This window comes from Platichthys flesus, chromosome 14 (assembly GCF_949316205.1).
Source record: "Platichthys flesus chromosome 14, fPlaFle2.1, whole genome shotgun sequence".
NCBI classification, from domain to species: Eukaryota; Metazoa; Chordata; class Actinopteri; order Pleuronectiformes; family Pleuronectidae; genus Platichthys; species Platichthys flesus.
Genome location: NC_084958.1, coordinates 10,940,535 through 10,946,538, shown reverse-complemented (window position 1 = coordinate 10,946,538; position 6,004 = coordinate 10,940,535).

Below are 6,004 nucleotides of genomic sequence, written 5' to 3'. Positions count from 1 at the left end.
TGTACTGTCATAGGCCGAGCAAACACGCGCTGCCGTTGGTCCGCACGGCCTGTGACGTCACGCTACCCGCCCCGAACATGCACTGTTCACATGGTCAAACCTTGAATGGGGCCGAGGTGCCTTGACTTTACGCTGACTCTGTTTCATCTGTGGATACGATGCTGCTTGGAGTTTTAATGAGATCATAAGTACTTATAGCAGTTGTTCTAAGTGTTTTAATTCAAATTAAGAGAACAGTGTTTGAGTCATAGCCCTCATCGTACAGAGCCATGACTATCTGTCATTTATTGCACATATTTTCAAAAACTCGTCGTCATTTTTTTTTAAGTTAATTGTTTTTGTATGGTAGGATTTCTCTTTTCACTTTTTGCTCTTGTTTCCTTTGTTTATATTTCTCAAACAAACCTCTGTGTCATATAACACATATTTTCATATTGCAGACATCAAATTTTTTTTTTTACATATTTAATTTGATTGTGCTTTCACACTTTGCTCTTACATTTATGTTCCTGTCATTATCCATCTCCTTGAACTGCAGCACTAAGTTCTTAGATTCCCTTTCACCAAACACCAAAGCAAGGTCATCAGGTTCTCTTGTCCTATTATACTGTTCATGTGCAAAAAGTCTTTAATTCCTACAGTTTTTTATTCTGCTGATGATACTAAACAATTTTTTCTTTTATTATTTCTACATATATGTATTTTTGCAGTAGTGTGCCTTAAAGTACATGCCATTATTTAGGGTTATTAGATTTAAGGTTTTCAGTGTAATGAAGTATATTCCTACATTGACAAAAGAAAATTATTTAATAACTCAAAAAATACTTCAATGGTTGTCACAAACATTAGCTAAGGTTTTTCTAATTAAGGTTACAAATTGTGTATTTTAATTTAATTAATTTACAGAATGTACACAAAACCGGGAGTCAGCCCTTTAACCCAAGTGGTTGTTTCAAATCCAGTGCACGTTGGTCCTAACATACAATCATTGTGATCATCGTGATCGGCTGACTACATTCAGAATAGTAAGGCCGGGTGATTTGATTATGCAGCTGAAGGAATCCGCACAGTTTTGTAATTGGGAGCACAGTATGACAAGTTGGAGTCATGGGTTCACAATAATGTTATGTCCTGCATTAGAGCTAAACCAGATCTCATGACATAGCGATTTTGGGTGGAAGACTCAGGAGATGAAAGGAAGATGGGTTTCATCTCGGAACTATGGAAATGAGTGGGTTGTACTTAAATAAAGATTGAATATCCAAATATTTACATACAAATTTGGTTTTAACATAACATTGTTCGAAATGCAAATAAGAACATTTTGCTCTTTTAAACAAACATTTATCATATCCAGGGGAAATGCTGCCTAATATTTACGTAAGTGAAATATTAGGTGCGTCTTGTCAATTGAGTCTTGTTTATTTTAAAAGTTGTATTATTAGATTTGTGAAGTAAAAGCATTTGCAGTAGCAAATTAACATGTTCATCTACTTATGAGATTGACAGAGGTTGCTTTTGATTGGTCTAAATTGGATAACTTTTACTGTGTGTCATAAATTTGGAGATTAACTATTATCAGTTTCAGGTTTTCCCTTCTGTTTTTGGCCAGTGGGACTATTCATACCTTTCAATCTATACAGTAAGAGCAACGTGAAAGTCCAAAACATCAAAAATAATAACTGTGATGGATAGATAAACACCTGATGATACTCTGAATGGTCCTGGATGAAATCTCTATGGAAACCCAATGCAGCTTTAGCAAGTATTTGAGGGGATTTTGAGTCAATATCATATTTATTAGGTACAAACTAAGCACTGGAAGACAGACAGTGATAATTAGAATAGGGTCATCAAACATATTTCCAGGGGTTTCTATTAAACTTTGGAGGGGCATTCACTTAGTCAGGTGAGCTATCAGGCTCCCCTCTTCATTTCCATGTACTCTTTGGTACTTTGGTAAATGCACACTATGAATAATCAATAATCAGTCAAATAAGTATTATTTGTATAGCCCATATTCAGAGATTACAATTTGTCTCATAGCGCTTAACAAGTGCAACATCCTCTGTCCTTAACCATCAACAAGAGAAAAGCTAGCCAAAATATAAGTATTAACGGAGGACAGGAAACATCAGAGAGAGCCACATGTGAGGGATCTCTCTCCCAGGACCTTACTAAATTTGGTCCTATCAAAAAAGACCCTGCAGCACCAATAAAGTATCAAAGCAGAAAATACATTAAGTGAGCCCTATTAATATAGCTGAAAGTGATACTCAACGTATTTCCAGATATCACCACATATCATTATGTCTGCTTCATATTGACCAGCATCAAAGAGCTTGAGGGTGTTAAATGAAATACCAGGTCTTTCATCCAAAAAGGCAAAAAGCTGTGTGTTGAGTGTATGTACGTATCGTGAGAAAGACCGCACGGTCGAGTTAGTGTCCGTCTCACGTGGACCAGACTCCATCGGAAAATGAGTGAAACCAAATTACTGCCGTCCCGCTCATGAGGACTCCTGGTGACAGTTTAAAGGATCACGAGATGGAACTGCAGCAACTGAATTATGCTGTTATTGAAAGCAAAACGCTGAGAATAAATTATGCAATCTGCCTGTCTTTATGAGTCTGCCTGCCTGTCTCACTCTCTGAGTGTCTCACTGTCCCTATTTCTCTCTGTGGTGTTTGAGTTTAATGATGTAGGGATACGGATACACATCTCACAAAGGTTTCGAAAATGCACTTTACTGTTCTTGGCTTAGCAGAGGAAAATGCATGGATAAATGAATTGAAGTAGCACTGAAGTAAAAATAAGTCAAAGACACCGACAGGTGACCTTTGACATCACAGTCACATAGACAGGTGAGTCCTAATGTCACAGACACACAGACACTGGTGAGTCCTAATGTCACAGACAGGTGATACAATACAAACCTATCCACAAACATATTGAATTTATTAAACTTAATGGATTGTGTGCATAATGCATATACAATTTATTTTGGCTCTCTGACTAAAAACTTGAAATAAAAAAAACATGCCCTTGACCTTAAAAACAACACACACACATATTTTACTATTTAATTTTTAATAGAAACGTTCATATATTAATGTTATAGTATTGCATTTCTAAGTAAATACATTTAAATGCTTAGTTTTCTATCAAGACTTTAATATATAAATGTTATAGTCTTGGATTTCTACAATAAAACATGGTGTGTAAATTAACTGCACGTGAACTTGTGTGCCTGTCCATGCTAAAGTCCACTAACACATGTCTCATGACATCCCACACATGCGGAGAGGTAGTGTCTCATGATTTCTTTTGGACTTTGACCAAATAGCTGGATGGGGAAGTTAATGAGAGACATGATCTTGGAGCCGTGTGTGTGTGCATGTGTGTGTGTGTGAGACTGCACATGTCTAAAGTTATGAGGGACAGTTTTGCTTCAAGGCCATCATTGTGAGGATATTCTGACTTTGTGAGGACATCTTTGCTGGTCCTCACAAATGTAATGAGCCGTTTGTGGGTTAGGACTTGGTTTGAGGGTTAGGGTTAGAATAATATTTAGATTAGGGTAAGGGACAAGGTAATGTATTATGTCAATGAGTTTCCTCACAACTATTGAGACAAGCGTGTGTGCGTTATAGATAAATAATTATATGTAGAAAACGCAGTACGATCTTGGCCAATCAGATGTCTGTCTATCTCAGTCATAACACAGTCAAAACGTGATCGTATGCAGGAGGAAGGAGACTTCCTGTTAAAGACAGTCGGTTTACCTGCTGCCACTTGCGCATACAAGTGGAGATAACCTCCATGTAAATGTTTTAACTCTTACGGTGAATGTTTGCCCCATCATTTAATGTGAATATCATAAGTATCTATGCAGTCTAGGAGAGGACAAGAGGTATTGGCAAAAGAGATGATTCATAAACTTGAGAAAACACACATGGTACAGCTGAACAGTCTGACCAATGTGTGATCTGTTCCAAACATTCGAAGGCTTTAAGAAGGACAGTTGTACCTGATGAAGAGATCAATGGGAGATGAGGGAGGTAGACAACAAGCTGCTGTGGGAGAGCCAGCTAGGGCAACAGTGGAGACTGACAACAAACAGAGATAGGGCTGTAAATATTGTTCTGCTGTTTATTTGTCACAAAGTAGCCTCCCCTACATGCAGGAGTCCATTTATTTTGTTGGTGCTGGAGTGCATTTGTGTGGTTGAGGGCCCTGATGTGGACACTTTTGTCCCCTTGTGCAGACTTTCTAATGGCTGACCTGCCTCTCTATGTGGCCTTTCTTGTATAAACACTGATCACTGGGTTTGTTGGGACCAGTAGACCCCATGTGCACGTTTCCGAGTAATGTGCAGGATCACACCACGAGTGGACTACCTCTTTATCAGTGTTTGAGTTCAAAGGGAAAGAGAAGAAAGATACAGGGGGATAAGGTACCACAGGGCATTTTGACCAAAATAGATTTTGTTTGACTAATGATTAACGAAGACATGTGGAGGTTACTATTTTAGGTTACACTAAAGGGATCGTTAAGAATTTCTGATTGGTACATTTTATAAGTCTTCATCTGTTGCATGTTACTATATAATGTATAATTAATTTAAATATTTTTTTTTTTGCATATACACACAACAAAACACTCAGTTTTATTCCAGAAGGGGGAGGGCAGACTATGAGGATGAGCGGACTGAAACATTTTTCAAAACATTTGCTTTTGCAGACCAATGTCATTGAGTTTGTTTGTTTTCCAGGGACTGTATCCAAAAACAGAAAGGTTTAAAATGTCAATGACCTGGATCAAAACAACAGAATTGAACTATTATCACTGCTGTATTAACTTGTACGCAGTATTCAATCATGGGTGGTAATCTTACAAATTTGGATGCTGGTTATTGTTTGTTGATTTAAATAACAGAGCTAATAGAAGGACTAAACATAGGCCTGTCCATGTGGGTTCCCTGCTTCCTTTACTTGATTCGCTTATTATTTGTTTGTTTACTTGTTTATGGTACATTTTATCTGTATACACTGATGTGTCTCCACTTCTGCCACTATCCAGAAATGAAGCCAAAATATCCTGGATAAGAACGCTGCCATCTTGTGTAGTTGGAAGTTTGCGCATTAGCGATCATGGAATGGAGGCAGGGTACCGGCAACAGTTGCACATGACCAATCAAATGTCAATCTGAGCTGTCAATCATGACGTTTCCCTATCATGCTGTTTTTATATTAACGAATAGCAATTCAAACCAAGTTTCTGGGACAAATTACTTGGACATACATGACTGTGGAAAGACCTACTTGCAATGACAGAAATCATCTTGTGTAACGTGGGCTATTACGCATTAATTTGGTCCATATCACAACAACTAACCTTGAGGAGATTGGACTCATGACATATACTGCAGTCAGCCACAAGGTGGCAACTGAGGTGCTTTGGCTTAACTTTTGGGGAGCACCCATGTCATCCTTCTTTATGGTCAGCCTATGGTTGAAAATATATTACCAGTTACCACCATAAATAAACAACAAATCCTAAATATAATGTACCGGCATGTGGATAAAGTCCTCCCCATGTAGGATACCATTAAATAAAAATATGTCTAAAAAGAGGTCAAGCCAAATGTTTAGCACTATGGATCTCAGTGTCCCTTCACTTTCTCATTATAAAAAACACTAAAATAAGATAATATTAGTCTCTTCCAGAGTCGTTATGTGAATCTCTCAGAGTGTGTGGGCTCCTCACCTGAGGGTCAACATCTCCAAACATGTAAGGCCCCTGTAGACCAGGACACACATCCCTGCAGTGTTCACTGAATGCTGCCACCTAGCGGGTTGGATTAGACGTGTGACCTGCGCCAGATGTTTCTCTGGAGGGCATTGATCGTTTCCTTTTTAAAATTAATCAGCCGTGAAAAAATGAAACATTTTAGCTTTTGTTAATCCGAACAGACAGATGTGTTGCTATTTGTAGTGTGCGT